Here is a 20771-nt window from a genome sequence, read left to right as displayed (position 1 = left end):
GAGGATCCAGATGATCACGCACAATGCACAGGGACAAGAATCTCACATCGAGACCCTGCTGATCTATCGACTTCAAATCTATTCCAAAAAATGGAATCTAACAAATTCAGTCTAGGTCATTGTTCTAAATAAGAATAATTAGGAAAGAACAGGAAGGAGGATTCCTGCAGGCACATCAAATGGACTTGAAAGATTACTAAAATGTCCTAAGTGTTTTATTACACTAATTAGTGAAAAGCTGTTCAACCAGAGATGACCCAAAAACTCTGCATGTGCAACACAGCAGCTCACACCACAGAGAACAACAGATTAAGTTTGACTCTGGGCAACAGTTAGGTTCGACTCTGGGTTTTACCCGAAGCTTAGATTCTTTATTTTTTGTAGAAGATCCTTTTTTGCTTTAAATTTTATTCCTGTAATTATCAGTTGGAGGTTTATAGAACTGATATTAATTTCCTGTAGATTTACTGAAGTCTTAATCTGTAAGAGTTTTCTGTAGCATCTGCTGTTCTTTCTTTCATCTGTTTTGATCCCTGTGGTTGTTTTAATTACCATCTTACTAAGTTTGCTCCAAATTTACAGGACCTTAGAGCGTTACATCAATACAATTTTTTCTTAAAAAAAACAAAAATCAAAGTTTTAGAGAGAAGGAAAACATGGATGGCATCTGGAAACTGGTTCGTTTCTGTTTTGTTTTCCACAAATAATCAGGCTTTGGACATCACATGTGTGGTTCTTATAGGTGAGGCACAGTTTGCCCAAGCAAAGCCCTGACAGGAACAATGAATTTTGCTGTTTGCAATCCTGCACATTTCTCCCATTCCCAAGTAATCAAACAATGCAAGAGAGAGAAGAGTTCACAACTGCTTGCAGTGTATCCAGCCTGAAATGTGGAAGAAGCCATTGTGCTCAGGTTAATGTGCTAAACATTCATTACAAGGAAGCAGACCTGAGCAGGACAAATAGGCTGCCTTCATTAAGGAATGTAAAACATGTCTTGTTACTGACATCTTTTTAAAAGAGATTCAAGAGTTACAAGGAAACCACCTCTAAACTAATGCAAAAGTGGCTCTCATCAAAACAAAGTTTAAAATATTAACAGCTTAACAGAACTCAGAAAACAAAAACTTTTAATTAATTATTTGTTAAAACTTTTTTCTCCATAGGGACAAAAAAAATCGGTCTGTTTAACAATAGGGATTAGGTTAATTTTCCTATCATTTTACTGAAATAATCACTTTAATTGTCACTTTCCTTTAAGTTTCATAATAACTACAGGCTCAGATCTATAGAATTTAGTAATAATGAAATCAGCAGGGTTCCAAGGAAATGATCTCGGGATCTTTAAGTCTTGCTATTTCTCAAGAAATTAGAAGAATAAGAAATTCCATAGCAAACATTCAATTCAAAATGATAAACTGAAAAGCCTGCCTTTTTATTAGATCCAGTCAACACTAATTATTTCTAAAGTAAAATCTGAGTGGTACAAAGCAGCTTTTTTTTTTTTATCCTGCATTCATTTTCCAAATTCAACTTGACTATTCATTAATGAGATGACACTGCAAAGAATGAAATGTGAACCAAGCCATTGTGCAAGTTTGCTAATCCTGTATTTACTTTTTGCCCACAAAAAGGTTAGGTTTTCATGTTCATAAAGGAAAATTAGTTTAAATTAAAGAAAAATCTGTTTAAGGGAAGAAAAACTAGAGTAATAGAAATCTGGAAAAATGAACAATTCAGAAATGCTGAAGTGCTCTCTTGGAAGGTTGTTACAGAGATTCAAACAAAGGGGGCATTTCAGGCTATTTTCTGTATACCAATAGTGAAATAGGGCTACAGTGTGCATAATGCAGATTAGAGGGGTTGAAACTACTGGCAAATATTAGGCAGGTCCAAGTTTTTAGAGGGAAAAAGGTTATCATTGCTTCTTTAGACTAGGTAAAGCCTGTCTTGTAATCCCAGGGGTGTGTGCTGCCTAAATAGAGCACAAACATCATCTGGGGCAAAGGGGATTGTGTGTGGTCGCTGGCACTGGTAGGCATGACAGTCAGCACCAGGATTGTTGGGGCTGGTAAGGCCAAATATCTATTCCATATATGGCACATGGGGCACACTGCAAATACAGTTGTCCCTTTTCTTGACACACTGATGGAGACAAAATCCATCTTAAAAGCCATTACTGGAGGCTCACGTTTATGAATTTTATGGCTTTGAGGGTTACAAACCAAAAGGCAACAACATCAGAAAAAAAACAACCAAAACCCAGTCTGATTTCCCATCCACCTCATGCCCCCAATTCTAAGAGCAATAATATTTGTCATTTGAGATTATGGGCTTTGGAGAAATAGGGTTTGTTAACCCCAAGTGTTTCATTTGCTGAGCTTGTAAATCCCTCGTGCGTAGGGTAAAAACCAAACAACCCTACAAAACAGCTGTGTTTGCATTTAAACAAACATTAATTGATTGAAGTAATGAGTAACCTCAAAGAATGGTTTGGAAAGTTCACAGCATCCGTCAAATGTTTGTAGACTATTAGAAATTAACTAATTTAATTTTCTAGGTACTCTTTTGCTACAGCTGTATCTGGGAGCAAGGGGTGGAAGGCACACCACACTTGTGTGTAATGGTTAGAAATAAAAGAAATTTGAGTTAAATACTCAGAAAAGTTTTCTGCACAGTAAATCTACCTCCAGTGTCCAGAGGACACAGTTCTGATACACTTCTGCTTTTCATTGAGGGGAAGCACTGCAGCAGCAGTCTGACAAGTGGGTCTGGGCTTGTTCTGTTCCTCCACCTCCTGCAAATGCCCTGACACATCCCCCAGGTGTGAGAGTGGATGTTGGGATTTACAGAATGTTCTCTGATTCAGAGGCACATGGCCAGTCCCACCTGAGAGCTTAGGGCAGGGCTGGAGCCCCCAGAATGGCTGGGAAGGGAACACAGCACCCATCACTAATGTAATCCAGTCCCAGGGCTGTCCTCAGGCAGATGAAATGAAAAGATGGAAAGGTAGAACTCATTTCAGATATGTGTAGTACCTCTTCAAAGGAATTTGACATGTCAATGGTATAGTCCATAAAACAAGCCAAGAATTTCTTACTTTCTCAAGTATCACTCTTGTGATGACAGCTATCACTGCCTGGACAGATTTTTCTAACCATTTGTTCCATTCAGTTCTTTCAATGGTGGCTATTGCTGACCTCTGAAAGCAACTGCTTACTTTCAGAGAGGAAACACAACCTTTGGGACTATTTGGTTTTTAATTTACCTACTAAGACTTGACTAGAAAACTGTCTGCCCTTTATTTACACTAAATGTCATGCCTGTAATTAAATTATATTCCTGTAATACATGAGCCAATTACTTCTGAGTTCTTTCCTACAGAAATCATAATTAATGTAAAATGATCCTTTGAACACCCCATAAATACAACACAGGGTGATGTTCCATAGCAAAGAATGTATTTCCTTCAGTATTTTGCCCTGTCTTTAGTTTAAGCAACATCAACTCCCAGCTGGGAGGTAGCCATGGAAATCAGGAACCCTCTGCAATGCATCAACATGCCCAGAAACCACTGAGCTGGTGGCAGCCAAGTCCAAAGCATGTACCTCATTAATTAATGCCAGATTTGGGGATTGTACACTGATTTGCTGAATAAGTTCCACTGCTATTCAGAAAATAAAGTGGGTAATCAGAACCAGATGATGTACACAGAAAATTTTTTATTTCCTTAGTTTAATTTTTCTAAAACAATAGGGCAGACAGTACTACTAAAAAGGATAAAAAGAAGCAATTCTAATCAAAGTTAGCTTGCAATAATGGTAGTTTAGTGCTAAATATTTGCCCCCAAATCAAGCCCTGACTGTACCTCCACAAAGCTGCATGTGCAGGGAAGGTGGAGCAGCAGACCAAGGGACACTGCTAATCAACCAAATCCACTCAGAGAAAATGTTCACTTTGCCAGACAAGTTGTTCCTACAATACCAGATGCAGTGTTAGTGCATTGATTTTTACTAGTCCAAGCAAGATCTGGATTTTTCTCAGTCTCTCTGTGTTCAGAACTTTAATAGCACTAAAGTTATAAATTAGAAGACCCGTTCCTTCCACATGAGTTACAGCACAGAGTCTAATTCAATTTACTGGGACAATTCAGATGCATTAGGAATTACTTACATATACATTTGCAAAAATCAGTAACTTCTAGATCCTTTCAGAGGGTGAAAATGAGGAGAGGAGACAGAAATTTCATGTCAACAAGGTAGGCACCAAGCTGCTCAACCAGCTTCTGGTTTTCCAACACCACATAAGGGGTGAAGGGGTTCCAAAATGAAGCACATGCTACTAGTGTATAAAACTTGATGACATTCTTTATCTCCCCAAAGACCTGAGCTCCTAGATGTACCAAAAGAAAAGCTAATTGGACAGCAGCTCAGCTGCCTGTGCCTACAGCCACATCCAAGCCTACAAACAATGCTGCTGAAGTCCATGAGGTCAATCAGATGGAGAAGTTGGGCACAGAGGACCCTTCTGCTGAGCAAAAGTCTCAGCTGAACAAACAGTGCCTTGATCTTGGTTCATGCCTGTAGCACAGAACAGCTCAAGGTACTCAGGCAAGTAATTATATTTGTACTCTGTATTTGCTAAGGTTGCATGGCTTAGAAGAATTTACAGCTTTGGAATACCAATGCATATCTATAGATGCTTTTTCACATTTTCCATGATAAACATACTTCTCTATCTGCTAGCACATGGAATGAAGCCTTTCTCAGAGTCATGGCAGGCATAGGTTATATATGAGGTATGGGTTACCTCACATCCCTGGGCTGCACTGTTTCCAAGTTACACACACATTACCAGCACAGCAGGAGCTGTTCTCTACTGCAGCACTCCTGACAAGGAGCTGAGGCTTGTAAAGGCAGTGGGAAGCTCAAACCTTTTCATTCTAAGAGACAAATGATAGCACACATCCACAGGCCTGAAAGGGAGGCTGCCACCAAAAGGATGAGGACTCTTGCTCCATGGCACTGAATTAATGTGTAGTTTGATATAAACTTTCTGGATCCTTAGGGAAGTTGGCACAAGATGTCACTGCAATATTTCAGTGGTCAAGGAATTTATGAATCATAAATTATGAACAATTGGGAAAAAAACCCAACTCCCTGAAAACCCTTAACCTGTGTCAGGGACTTACTAAAGACTTCTTTCCTGGGATTATATGGGTAACTATCTGCATTACCAAACAATTTAAGGATTCTCTATTGGAGAATTAAGGATCATGTTAACAAACTTGTTCTGTGTATCATATGGTTGAAAAGCTTTTAAACCTACAGCCTTTTAAAAAATCTGAGGAAAAAAAAAGCTGTTCTGTATGAATGTAAAGGATTAGGAAAATTTTATACTAGATTACAGTCTCTTACTACACATCCAGCTGGAGGCACCAGTGCTCGAGTGAGCAGCAATGCCTCCAAGCACACTGGTGATGTTTAAATACACAGGGTTTGCCTTCACTTCTGGAGAAACTAAAACAATCCCAATTAATAATCAAAAGCTTCCATAGCAGATAAATAGTGGTAGATTCAAATTATCATATGAAATGAGACAGTTTTGAGGCCACATATCCCAAAGACTAAAGCTAAAATCATGATCCATAACTACTCAGAATGCTGATCTTGCATGGGACAATAATGTTGCTGTGGACAGTATACCAAAGCAGTTTTGTTTCATCTTTTCTCATTTTTAATTTCTCATACATGGATTTTTAAATTCATATTCTGCCATGTGAAGTACCTCGTCTTTTAGTAAAGCTGAAAAACATGCCAAACTTTGCCCTAATTCTAAGAACATACTCTCCAGATCAAAATCATATGATTTGAGGGTCATTTTTTTTATTCCTTAGCCATTACTTGTGGTCATTGAACCAGTCCCAGCAGTTCTCTGCTTCTCACAGTACCTAAAGTGGTGAGAAAGCTGACACAGCACATAAGCTGTGGCTTGGATTGCTTAGAAAAGGGGATCTCTCATGCTTAGCAATCCTCACTCGTGCAGGGAAAGGACAGTTTGACTAACCACAAAAACAAAACAACTATTGAGTAATGTGCAGTCTTTGTTTTAGTGCTCCCCTTCCCAATTTAACATGGACTTTTCTGCAGTTTTTCCATTAAGTTCTTACCTCACTTATTTAATTATTTTGCTAAGGAATTAATCACACAGTAGATAAAGTGAGGGATGGTTCTGTTATTTCAGTGGAATATATTCCCACAAAGGCCTCTGGAGCCACAGAAAGGACCACAACAAGAAACACAGACAATCCTTAATAATTTACTTCCTACAAAGCACACCTTGTGATGTGTGGCTTCATACTGCAGAAGCTGCCAAAAAAAGCAACTTTTGTTTAGGATAAAATCTACTTTTTGGAAAAAAACCCATTGGAAAATAATGGAGAGGAAGGATGAGGTGGGCCTTTTACTGGGTGTTTTATCTTCAATTTGTGGTGTGTGGTAACTGTATGACTAAGAAAAAAATATACTTTTTTATTTAAAAAAAATTACCTGTACCAAGGATTTAATACCATGTTTGAATTCCAAAGACACTCAGAGATTAATACAGCATATACATCTCTCAAACTGCACTTGGCTAAATTAATCACAAAAGCAGCTTTAGAGTGTCTGGGACCTATACAAAACAGGAAAAGTATTTCCTTCCTCCAGCTCCCCAGAGCTGGCTTTTTTCATGGGACAACATGTATTTCATAGGGCTGGGTGTGGAATCAGCTCTCCTGCCCTCAGCAACACCACGTAGCCATCCTGCCCCAAAACCCATTGTGAAAGAGAAAAAAAAAAGGGAAAAAAATGCAGAGCATGCAAATTCACCCCACCCACCAGTGAAGGAGAATAAGGGAATGATGACTTCCACTGGGCTCTAGTTGCTAGAAACAATTTAAGTGTTGAAGTTATTCTGGCCCTTACTACAGAAATTGGCCCTCAGATAGAGCCACTGGAGAGTGACACATGGGAGAACTGGACTGTGCAAGGGGGTGCATGGAATATTTGTTATTCCCCTTGGATTTGGCTCCAGCAAGTCTTTCAGTCTGAACAAACCAGTCAGTCTGAAGGCAGGCAGAGGTGTCTAAGGCAGTTGAAGACCTAAGAGGAAAGCACACTTTTTACTCCTTGGACTCCACTTTTCTTTCTCTTCCCTAAACACCTCTCTTGGCCTGGAAAGAAATTCATCCCTAAGTACAAAAAGAAAACATGGTGGCTTAAAGTAAAACCATAAAATAGAAAAGTTAACAGCACTGAGTTACAAAGAGGTAGATGCTAAAAAGAAATCTTTATTTGTTGGTCCTGACTGGGGTTTTACTCAAGATGGAGGTTTGGGGCTGAGGAGAGAGGATTCCCTGTTCTGAGAGGAGCCTTTGCCCATCTCAGTCACACAAGAAGGGGAAGACACAGTTATTTATCTGCAAGAGCTGACAGCCCTGATCTGGCTGTTACTGGTGCAACAGCAGCCTGGAATGCAAAACACTTGTGCTGCCTCAGCTCCCGACCACAAGAAGTATAAAAGAAAACAATTTTTGCCTTAGTTTTGTTCTTGGACATAATCAGGACCCAATTCCATTTAAAAACCACTAAGTATTGTTGCCATCTTATTGCAGGGGCTCCATATGTTGTCTCCTTATCACAAAAGTTCCATACCTTCCTGGTGTTTTTTCTTGGGCAGCTCCTCCAAGCACTGCCTCTTGCTTCTTCACAAAACAGCCACTGACCCCAGTTCCCTTCTCACCCAGCCACCCCACTCTTTTATAGCACTCTTCCTCTCATCTGTGGGCCTGTTAAAGTCAGGCCTGTTCCTAATCTTTGATAATTGGCCCAGCTGCAACTCCTTAGGGGTGAGATTACTTTCTACACTATCTTTATTTTCTTATATTCTATCCTCCTACAAAGTCTAAAGAGCCATTTATAAAGAGCTAGAGACAAAATTAACACTGAATATCAACTGCACTCATCTGTTGTCCTAGGGAGGCAAAGAGCTTCCTGAAAATACAGACACAAGGGCTCAAATGGGCAGGCTAGTGTAAATTCATTACAGAAGTGAAGCCATTTTAACCTTCCCAGAAAAGAGAAACAGTTGGTTCATACAAATTGTGGACTGAACATGAATTTCAAAAGCAGACAGTTCACAACCAGCCTTCAGCAAATAATGTGCAGAAACAGCAATTTCACAGACAGAACTAAGAGTCCCACAGGACAGGAGGGCCACTGTCACCACGGTGACAAACTATACACAGTTACACCAAGGGATCTCAGACAAGGCTTCCAGCTGTTCCATGATCCAATCAGCACAAATAAAATATTACAGTCCCCATTTTTTTACTAGTTAACACTGAACTATTCTTTTGAGGAAGAAGCAAACTGTCTAACATGGATCAAAAAATTTGGGTTCTCTACATTCAACAGCTGTCTCTGTTGATAGAGTCTTACAGTAATTTTTTTTTTTTACTATGAGTAATCCCATTTCTGCTTTTAATTAGTTTTCCAAGTATTTTAATTGTATCATAAGGGGAATGAAAAGAACTTGTTCAGATAGCAGTTTAGACCATTAAATAAAAGACAACAGGCCTTTTTTTTTTTCAAAACTAACTCATAGGAACAATATAAGCAGCAAAAAGGGTCCTGAGAGGCAAAAATAAAAAATGTGGGATTAGATCACCCAGACATTTCAACTGAAACACTTGGAGATCCATCAGACCATAATCACACCGCAATTACACAGCAGTTTAGGTGTAGAGATGACTGCTTTTACCATTCCCTGCAAAAGAAGAAGGAATTGGCAAGAATTCTTCTTCGGAAGCAGCAAACCATATTTTCTTTCTGGCAAGCAGCAGAATTATTAATGTTTGTAAAGTATGTCAAGATCTATCAATAGAAAGTGTACCAGGAACAGAAAACACATCACCACCCATGTGTTACAGAGACCTCCCTTAACCTCACTCCTTTGAAATCCAGCTTGAATTAAGAGCGACATAAAACTTTGATGTAAAGCAAATAATTGTTCTGCTTAAAATACAAGCTGGTTTTGTGCTTTGAAGATGTGTGGCAGTAAAGAGAGGGAAGTCACAAATGATTTCCATGGGAAACATATGACTCCACTGCACTCCTATCATTGCTCAGACATCTACTCCTGGCTCTTCTGTTTACACTGTGAAAGGATGTGAAACCTCAGAAGTATTAGTTCTTGTATATTTACATGCCATGAGCACAATGAATTTGCTGGGTCCCAGGGGCAAATCATAGAGCATGCTTATTGCTAGAATCAGAGTGCACTAAACTCAGGTTTTGATCTATTAAAATAGACTATTTACAGCAAAGGTTTCCTTTCTCAAGGAACTTCCCTTCAAAAATATCAAAAATTTTTGCCCTTGTAGAGTTTGATGCTACCTATATGCTTAGATAAGGTTGCACCTTTTTGCACAGTGCACTTACTGTGGTTTTGGTACTGAAGCTGATCAAGCATAACCCATTTTCCTTTGAGGTTTTCACCAGAGAGAACCACCAGACTCACCTGAGAAACCCACATTCCCTGTTTGCAGAGGCACAGGTATTTTCAGGAGTTATAAAAAAAATTACATATCTGATGCTGTACTAAAACAAATTGAGTGAAAAATAATTTCCATTCACCAAAAAGAAGAGAAAATACCTAATTTTAGCAGATGACAGGTAAGGAAATTTATTCTTACAGCTCTGTAGGCAGACAGAATAGGATTTTACATACCTCACTGGATTTTTGTGCTGCTCATTTTACACCACTCACCTCTCAAAGTGCCCAAACATCTTTGCAACATCTTCTTGCTCAGAGCCTCTTGGCAATCCTCAGCCATTCCACAGTTGCTGCCAGCCATCCCTACCTTTCTGACAAGTGTCTGCACCATGTAAAAATGACTTTTGGTCCAAAATACCATTTCTACAAATCCAATTTTTAATCAAAATTTTATTTGAGAATCCCTTCTTATCCTAGAATCTGAAGTTACTTGAAGTTAATATTGTGCATATATTTATGACTCATTAAATATTGACCTTCCCTTTAAGTTGGTCAGGTTTGGTTTTAATTTTTAAGCCTCTGTTAGGGAAAAAAGTGACTTCTCTGAAAGAGTGCAAACAAGAGGTGGGGGTTCATTCTAGACTAGATGCAAGGTGAAAGAGTGCATTAGTTCTTTTCAAGGGCAAAAATAGAGATCATGTGAGGAATGTGCCAACTTTCCATAAATACCCAATGGACAGCAATTCAAGTTCCTAATTGTATTTCTGTTTTTCCAAGGACAGGAGAAAGAGAAGGACTTCAAGGAAATGAAACTCTTCAAGTACAAGTATCAGCACAATTACATTTGCAATATCTGAAAAACATGAGTTTTTCTTTCTAAGGACAGAAATAACATGTTCTAACAAGTGACCCTGAGGTAAAGGGCACCACGTGAATTTCCTGGTTCACTCAGAATTAATATTTTGGAGTGCACAGATTCTCATATAAAAGGCACAGTAAGCTGGATAGGCACTGGAGCAGGTTGTTCAGTGACTAATGCATCCTTGCTATTCCCAGCCTTGGAAAAAGCAGATGAATCTGCTCTCCAGCACCATCTTCCTTAGCAGTGCCTGCATGCAAGACATTTATTTCATGGCTGAAGTGAAGCTCATTGTGTAAATTAAGCATGGACCTGGCACATTGCAGATGGTGTTTCACCCTGCTGATCTCATAACCACATCTTTTCAATGGGCATAGAAATGTTTTACTGTACCCTTCATCTCTCTTTAAAGAAGTATTTTGTCAGTAAATTAGTATTCAAAGCCTAACAAAATAAAGACTACTGATTTTCTTTCAAAATTAGCTTAATCTTTTCCAGTTAGATACACTAAAACAACACTGAGCCTGTGTCACACTGTGTTTAGAGGTGCAGTGTGCCAAGGAGGATGGAGGGGAAAGTGGGGATGGTGTGGGCAGGAGCTCTGAGACATTTCTTAACAAACCCCTGTAAAGTGCTGCTCTACCACTTATGTGGAAGCTCAGGGGAGGAAAAAGCTCAAGCTTGGATATCAAGCTGAAGATGTCCAGCAGGTTTGAATTTCAAAGTAACCTTTAAAGGTGGCTAACTCCCAGCTCATAGAGAGCCTTTGTATTAACTCTGAGGGCAGGACAGCTGAAATTTTCACCTTGTTGGTGGTTTTTAGGTAGAAATTACCAGAATCCAACAATTTTCTGTTGTTTTTCTGCAAAGGGTGATGAATAACAACAAACTGTTCTCAAAACATGACAGCTTCTTTTATAGTGTTGGTTATTACAGAAAATTTTTCTTGTGTCCACTCCTACACCTCAGCCAGTGAACAGGACTGAGACTGTTTGGAAAACTTCAATTTTTCACTTGCAGTCTCTCAGCCTAAACTGTGCAGTTTTCCTGGCTTTTGTTTAACTCAGGAAACAGAGCCTATAAGGTGCACTGTTACAGCCAAAGGGAGAACTCATTATTTGAATTGGAGTGCCACAAAGCTTAAATCATTCTAGTGATTGAAAAGAAACTTCCAGAAAAGAAACTTGAACTTGCAAAAAATTTTAAAATCCTAGCAAGCAGATTATAACTACTTTACCTCAAAACAACAAATTGCTAAATTGCTTCCTACTTAAGGTGATATATTATTGTGTTCTGCAAGAGCAGTTCTGTGACTTGATAATCAGAATTCAGGCTTGTGATACTTAATGAAATTCAAAAAATGTATTAGTAGCAATAAACCTGTCTGACAGTAGAAAACTTACCCTTCCTGACCCTGTGAGAACTCGTAGTCCGCAGTCAGAAAAGTGGATTGTTACTCTGTGGTCAGCTCTAATTGTCATTCTGATAATACTTTACCAGTAAGACACACAAGGATTTTAGTTCCTTCTCCTTCCTAAAGGTGATAGTCCAAGCAGGGAATCTGTGCAAAGTGCTTGATGCAATAGTTTAAAATAAAAGTTTACTTGAAAAAAAACTTTTTAGGTCTCAAATCAATAGACTTACCACATTTGTAGCATTCAACCTTTTAAGTTTTTATCCTTCTCATTCTAATAGTAAACATTTACAGAATCCAAAAATCAAGTCCAGTGGTAAAGGCAATATTTTTTTTTATCTTTGAAATGCTGGAAGATCCTTTAAAGATTTCCCCCCATGTTCATTAAACACTGTTTAATGTGTTTACACCACATCCAAGTGAAGTGATTTCAGTGCTTACACCAGAGGCTGTTTGATTTTCCAGGCATCCAGAACCACTGGCATGTACAGTTTGAGTAACAGGATGTTTCACACAGAATAAAGCTAAAGCAGGTTAAAGCAAGGCACATCCCCTGCCAGAATCACAGTGTGTGTTGGTAAGGGACTTTCTTACAAGGAGATAAAAAGGCTGTCACCACTGAGGAATTTCATGAGCACATTTACTAAAAGAATCTGAAACTACTGCAAGATACTATAAAATAATTACCAGTGTTTCTGATAGAAGGACCTGTTTGAAGTGTTTGCAGCTTCCAATGAAATTTCAATGCTTAAGGAATTTCTCAAGGAGCAAACACAGCAGTTTTGAGAGCACAGTTGTAGTTTTTTTCCCCCATTAAGAAAAGATACAGGTACAATGTCAAATGTCCTCCATCAGCTTCCCAGAGTCTGAAGCAGGGAGATGTTCAGCACAGCTGTGGCAGGGCTCCAGCAGTGGTAGGAGGAAAGCTTTGTCCTGCCTGCCAAGAATGTCAGGCAGGAGATGGAGAGCAGCAAGCTGAACTTTGCCTTACATAGTGGCTGACAAGGCCAGAGGTCTGTACAGCTTTCATATTTTCATTTGGCTTTCCTTGCTTACAGAACTGTTAACTCTGTGGGAATCCAGGGGGAAAAAGCTTTCATTGTCAGTAACTAATTCATACTGTGCTAAGCCTGTAGTCAGAGGTCAGCTCTCACTCTGGTACCCAGCCACTACAGAATTCTTTTAACATACCTTCTCAAAAGACTTCCACACACACCACATAGTGCCTGACAGGGTGGATTTATTCATCTCTTAACTGAAAGAGCTCTGATTTGTCAGAAACACACAAGAGAAAACCTCACATGACATGTCCCACATTTGTATTTCACTGCTGAAGTTTTTCACCTTGCTCATGAGCAGCTGAGGGAACATGGGACCCCCAAACCTTCAACAGCCATTTTCTTGCTACCTTTACCAAAGGACAACTTATGTATTCTTGGAAGAGTTTAATTTTGTTAAAAATTTCTTGGTTTGTTTCTATTCTGGTGCCTTGACATAACACTCATTCTTTCAATTCCATTTTCATAAACCTTTTACCCCTCTAATATACAAATGACTGGGCTGGGGCTATTGCAGTAAGGAAGTTTTGGTGGGAATTTGGTTTAAGTCACAGAACAGCTTCAAACAAAATACACAGATTTTCCTCTTCACTGTAGTAAAGAAAAACAAGTAAGTAAGTTGTTGGGGATCTGACATTTTATAACATTTTAATGTTCTACTTTGCAGAGTTACTCTTGTTTAGAGGTAACTTTGTGTAAGGCTCAGTATTTTGTCTTTCCCAAAATATATTTTGGAGTGTGTGTTCTTTTGTTGTTAATTTTTTGCTGCTTTTGCCAAGAACATCCAAGTGCTTGAAGCTGAGTGAGGTCCATGTGTTTGGGATGTTTTTCACCCAGCCAAAAGTCTCTTTTCCCCCAGCCCAGTCACTGAATCAATATCTTGTTCCACTGACTAATGGACACTTAACATTAGTTCTAGATCATGGAGTGAAGCTGCAAAGGCATTTTGGTGCCTGACTCCCATGTGTACAACAGGAATCACTCCCTCCACTGAGAACTGTGCTGATTATTTTTCATCTTTTCAGCAAGCACTGCACTATCAGGTTGGATTCTTTCCACCTCTCATTGCCAGCCCCTCCCTGCAGAGGAAATACCATGAAATGTTTTTCCAGAGGAACATGTTTGATTTCACAGATACTGGAAGTTGCCCACACAGGCTCTTTTCCTCTCCGTGCAAGGAATGGGCTGAACATGCCAAGGGGCATCAGATGTGCTTTACCCTATTTCCTGCCTGAAAACTGTGAAGGAACCAGGAAAGCTGTAGCCAGGAGGCCAAAGGGTTTTCCCACAGTGCAATATCAAATCAGGGTTGTTCCCAGGGAAGGTCCTTCACATGCTATGGGCCAGTAACCACTGAGATGGCAGGATGGGGGAGAGGGGATCTGTGTAGTGTGGATAAAGAAAGGGGATTTAAACTGCTCAAGTTTCTGTCATGGGAATTTTGTTTCATTTTTAGTTCTGATCAGCATATTTATGGCAAAGGCAGCAAGAACACTGCTTGCTGCTCATGAAGCTGTATTTCTCCTAGACAGAGTGAACATGAGTGGTGCACCCCTGACTGCAGATTAAACAAGAGCTTCTCACACACAGCCAGAATTCAACTACCTTAAAATGCAGGGTTTCTCATTATACTTATGTTCACACTTACACTGCCAGTTCAAATTTCCAGCCTTACAGCTGACCTCTGACGATTTCATCTTTTTCTTGACAATGTCAAATGAGTAACTGCAACCAGAACCCCAATCCTAAAAAGACATACAAGTTGGTATTAATAGCCTTGAGAAGACTGCTAACCCTCCTACCTGCATGCAAAGTTAGTAAAACTAAAATGGTTCAGAGTTGACCCTGCCACGGTTATATTGTATGGATTTCAGCGATCTTTAATTCAAATTAACCGTCTCACAAGAATTAAAGTTTGGTAAAGAGCCCCACAGATAATTCTATTCAGCAGGAACAACTTTAGTGATCACTGTATCCATTGACTGAGTTCTCTCACTAAATTGTATAACCCAATGTTTTCCCATACTGACTAATAAGTGATGCATTAATGGAATTACTATATAACCACAGATAAAGGAAGAAAGGAAAACCATTACTAAGAAACATGTGATACCATGAGTCTCAAAATACTCTTGAGATAGGTCTGCACTACTTGCTGGCTAAGAAACTGCTGAATCATGCCCTTAGACTCATACCAAAAATAGCATTGCATTTGGCAAAGCACACACAAGCTGTTAACATTCCCTATTGTTCCAGCCTGATTAGCTGTGGGTTACAAAGGATGAAAAAGCATTCTCTTACCTTTTCTGTCTCCTTGAGAGAAAGAGGATAGCAAATATGTTTTCTCCTACAGTAGTTCTCCCTTTCACAATATCAGCTTTTAACAGGAAGTTCCCAAAACTTTTCAAAGCATTCAGTGAGCTCCCTGCATTTAACACACCTCAGAACACGTGTGTCTTCTTACCTAGAATTGATGGGTAGCAAATGTCACTCACCTCCCAGCTGTACTTCTCCCTGGTGAGACTGATTTTCTCAGTACATGATCCAGAAGTTATTTCTTAGAACTAAGGGGAGAAAAGAACATTTCTTGGTCATTTAAAGACTGTATTAATATGAGGAAAGTGATTCTCTCTGAGATCTAGGAAAAAGTGACTGCTTAATGCCCTTAATGAGGAGGGAAAGGTTTTAAAAAGTTGAGTTGAAAAGCTCCAGCTGGAGTTAATTATGTTCTGTAAGAGGCTTTGTAATTACTGTGTTTCCTGGCCTTCAGCATCATGTAGGTGAATGGACAGACCAGAGCTGCCTTCTGAGCTTCTCTGTGTGCTCATTACCCTCTCCCTCATTCCTTGTGGCCTGGAGTGCCAGAGCCCTGGACTGAAGTCCTGGGTTTATCAGCAGCAAGGGTGCCATGCAGGCTGCTGGGCTGGACTTGGGCACTGTGTGAGGTGGCTGGACGCCCCTCTCCCAGCAGCACAGGTGCCACCCTCTTTCCAGCCCCATGCCAGCGTGCAGGGCCTCTCACTCTGGCCCTGTTGTACTGCAGCTGCTGCCAGCCTCACCCTGGGAGTGCTAAGGACAGGAATAGAGATAAGGGAAGGAATAAGTCAGGTAGAGCAGCCTCTCATCAGAAGTGCCAGGGGACATCAATGCAAAATTGTACAAGGAAGACTAAGAAGGAAAGACATATTTTCTCAGTGTGAGAGTGCTTCTTCCCACCTCTCTTGCTGACTTAACCTCTCCACAGTGGCTGACTGCCATCCACATAGTATCTGACTATTTAAAACACCTTATAAGAAAACCAGAAAATGTATTACCCTTTAACCATCTGCTCTATTACCTTTACCCAAGAGTTTGGGTCTCACATTAAGAAACATTCTCATGCCATTTTTAATACAAGAGGGGTAAGAAAAACGTCTGTGGTGCCACAGCAACTTGAAGCTGCAGCTCTTGCATTTTATCTGTAACTTACCTCTCATTATGTAAATTTTCTTACAAATAAAATCCATCTTTGAAAAGCAAAATAATCTCTAAGCAGGAATAGATGGTGGCCCAGCTCCCCAGTCTCTGTGGAGGGCAGTTCACTCAGAAAGCAGAGGGTGGTGTTGCCAGAGTTTCCTTTACAGAACTGGAACCTGTGGGAGACTCACAAGTCTCTCACATGGGGTCTGTGGAAGAGACAGGCTGAGTTAATTTGCTGCTTTTGCAAAGCTGCTGTATTCACATGGCACAGGGGTTATAGGTACTCTGTGCCACACATTTCTGCTATACAGAATGAACCCTTAACACATGATAATCACAGTTAACTTTGTGCTCTGTATTTCTCTCAAGTTCACAAGTAACTCACTGAACTCTTCAGCACAGATCTAAGTATTCCTCTTGGTCTCTGCTTGATAGGCTGAAATCCTTTTTGCTGAAATCAGTCAGAATCCTTTTTGCTGAAATCGCCAAACACATTTTGCTTCATGATCCTAGTCTTTTAGATTTCAACAGCAAGTAACTGAGACATTCAGAATGCAGAAAGGGTGATCCCCTGCAGTCACTGAGCCTGAGACACAACCAACCTGTAATAATCAGCTTTCAGTCAGTGTCAGTAGGATGGTACACAACTCTCTTAGTCCAGCTAACTTCAGAGGCAGCAGGAGGATCTAGAGGCAATTCACTGTAGGGGGACCAAGTGATGCTTCAGACTCAGGGACCAGGGAAAGATGGGAATGTTTGTGGAATAAATTGAAGGGTGCAGCAATTTAAATGACTAAAAGAGAGGTAACCTCATGAAACCAATAATCCTTAATCTGCAGCATGTCCTGTGTCACACACTCCTGCTGGGCTGCTGCACTTCCTTCTTCCTTTTATCATCCCAGGCTCCCATGCCTCTCTTTTTATCAGTCTTACTTTGCTTCTCTGTGAAACCCAGTCAGAACTGTCTTGCACACTTCAAACTAAAGCCTGTACTTCAGCCTCCAGGACTGGCTTGCTTACTTTCCCCATCTTGTTGCTTTGTGATTGTAGCCAAACTTCTGGCATAATTTATTTAGAATGATGTAACTTAAAAATCACTGAGTCATCCTCAAGCACATCTAATAATGCCTTGTATCACTTCCTCAGGATGGTCTTGAGAAACTGGTCTTCTCCCTTTTTATTGTCATTCACAGAGGTAAGCAAAGCTAGCTAAATAAAAATGCACTGTAGGAATTGATACAGTACAATTGATACTGACTGAAGTGAAATACTGAAGTGAGATATTCCTCACTATTTTATTGCTTAAACTTTTACTCAGTAACAGTTTTCACAAGCAGCAATATATAATGACTAAATTGTTTTTAATGACAAGCAGGAAAGCATACCAATATCCTCCTATTCTGAAATATTAGCAAGGAGGATTGGAATTGTAAATTTTGTTACTGATTTTGTCCTTTAGTAAAGAGAATTAGAAGGCCAAAATGGTAATAATAATTCTCTGAATATGCATTTTTGTTAATTCAGTACAACATTTGCTTGTTGTCCTCTCCCAGTGTGAAGGTTCTCGGAATGTACAATAGTGTATGGAGATCTTTGCAGAATTACCTCAAGTAATGCTGAGGTATGATCCCAAGCAATGCTGCACACCTTAGGTGAACTACAGAAATAAAAGTTGCTGTTGCCTTGGCCACCACGTTTGGCACTAGGTCACAAGGGTAGTCCATGAAAACCACAGAGAACCCTGCTGGGTGCCCCATGCTGGCTGCCCTCTTTATCCCTCTTTTCTGGTGTTAAATTTGTCAGTGCATACAAAGTTATCTTCAGCAAATACGTGACGCACTGGAAATGTACAGACTCAGAAACCAGCACCTATCCTGAGCACACAGGCACAACCTTCATGGTGTGGAGATCTGTGGATATGGAGGAATGTGGCAAGGGTTGAGGAGAATGCTGACCTGTGCTTCAATTCCTTTGTGACATTTGAGAGGATATGCCAGAAAGTGCTGAGGTTACTCACATGATCTTCCAGCACTTCTGTTTCCATGCTCTGATACTGATCTAATCTCTGTCCTCTGTGACCAAGTGGGAAATGCCAACTAGACAGTGGAGGCAACATGAAAAAGAAGTACAAAATCAGCCTGAAGTTATAGCTTTCTGCTGAACAACCAGCTATCAGCCTTGGTCTCTTCTCTTTGCTCTGTTCTATTTAGATAAGACAACATTTAGATTTTATCACAGCTAAGCAGATAAACTGAATCTGTACGTTCCTATATAACCCCAAACTTCAACTGGTAACCTGTACTAAAAATCCAAGTAAATAAGCCATGTTACCATTTTCTTACTGAAAATTTACTCTCTGTTAGCAAAGCAGAACTGGGTAAGGATTCATTATTTGTGGAGGGAGGACATACCTAAGCAATCACCTTAAGAAAAGGACAATCTCTCTTTTTTTCCAATCTGGTTGCCTTTGGTGTGAAACCAAAGACTAGGCCTCCTCAGGTCTGATTCTGCTATTCACAAAGTCCGTTCCTCCTTGGGTCCACACAGTCACAAAAAATAAAGAAAATAGAGGAAACAAACAGTGGGAGAACAGTTTCTTTTCCCTCTTTTGGCTATGATGAGTGTAATGACACAGATTCAAAGGAAGGAATTAAAGGTGATGAGGTGTATCTTGTTCCTTTGTAGCTACTGTGAATTTTGCATGGAGGCTGGTGGTATCTGCCAGCATCAGGCACTAATCAGAGCAAGAAAGAAAAGAACACAAAAAAGCCAAAGCATGACTCTACTTCTTTGGCAACTGAAAATCTCTGACAAGGCTATCCTTGGATAGTAAAGGCATTAAAATTATAGCTAAAGCTCCTTGGTGGGTGAAAGATAAAATGGCTTTATAGTAAGATATAAGAGAAACATTGTCTTAAAATGAAGTAAATAGAGGCTTCCCAACAGATACAAATTTTCTTGGTATTCCAGAGGGGGAAGAAACTTTTCAAAAGACAATCAGGAGATGTTCTTATAAAAAACCTTTCTCCCTGGAGAAGCATTTATTTTTTTTTTCTTTTTACATTCCTTTGATGTGCATATCCTACCAGTGCTATTTTGTGCATTTCTCTCCAAGAGCTGTTTGTATATGAAGTGCCTCACTGTGTGCAGGGGCACACAAAGATTATGCTCAAGGTATCTGTGGAGTGAAAACTGTGAAATTTGCAGGGGGTTTGTGCAAAGCAGCTGTGTCTGTGCTTGGACAGCCACTTAGGAAGCCCCACAGCCTGGATGGGCTGCTTGATGTCTCTTTGCTCCCATCAGGCATGGCTAAACAATGCCAAGGTCAGTACAGGATGACAGGGAATAGTATATTGCAGTCAAGCAAATAAAGCCAAAACTGTCCCAAAGAATGGACAATTCTTTATCTTGATAGGTTATCTTTAGAAGATAAATGAACTGCAGCACACTTCATATTGTAAACAGCAACTTTGACTGGCCTTACTCCAATAGCAGCTGAACAAATATTTCTAACATGGACTTTTCCTCCTCCCTCTTTCCCAGATGGACAGACCACATATTTGTACAACTCCCTTACATGTGATGTGGTTGGCCAGTGGAAGGAAGCTCACAGAAATTCAGGAATTCACACATGGAATTTACTTTTTCAGCAGCCTGAGAACCAAGCTGGGCCTTTCTAGAAGCAGGCCCAGAAAATACACAGTCCCAATTCTCCAAGAGTTGCAGCTCTTACCTAAATCAGCAGGGTATCAACAGCTAAAGGAGCTCAAAGAAGGTGGCTGGACAGGAGATGTACACATTAAATGCAGGCAGGCTCTGCACAGGAATATTATGTGAGCACTCTGAAAAACTGTGAAGATTTGCTGCATTAGTGCTTGTAATTGTTTTGATAGTACTAAAAAAATACCCCTAAATTCTTAAACAGGCTTCCTAAACATTTAACTAATCCTGCAGAACTACTTTTAATAGCAAGTCCAGTAATTGTTTATAAACTGAAGATGAACAGTAAGATTAGTCCACTACCTCAGCAGCAGTACTAGAGGAAACGCTGAACTGGAAGAACTGCAGAAATATATCACATGCAATTGGAGAAAAACAGAGCTGGGAAAAATCATACCAGCTCTTGAAGAGTCAGGATTGGAAACTCCACAACTGTTACAAGTATGCTGTAACCTGACTAGGCTAATGCTTGTCTTCTCGAGCAAGATTACACATTATTTCCATCCCTTTTTACACAGGCAGATATGATTAGCATTTCAACTCAGTCTCTAAATGTCCTGAATTCTTTCACTCATTTCACAGAATTACAGAACAGGTAAGGTTGGAAGGGACCCCTGGAAGTCACTTAGTCCAACCTCTTTGCTCAAGCAGGGTTCCCTAGAGTGCTTTACTCAGCATTTTCTAGAGCTCTGACTGCAGCTGTTACACTGTTCTGGCTTCTCTC

Source organism: Melospiza melodia, chromosome 8 (assembly GCF_035770615.1).
Source record: "Melospiza melodia melodia isolate bMelMel2 chromosome 8, bMelMel2.pri, whole genome shotgun sequence".
Lineage (NCBI taxonomy): Eukaryota > Metazoa > Chordata > Aves > Passeriformes > Passerellidae > Melospiza > Melospiza melodia.
The sequence above is the reverse complement of the archived record's forward strand: the minus strand, read 5'-3'. Positions refer to the sequence as shown.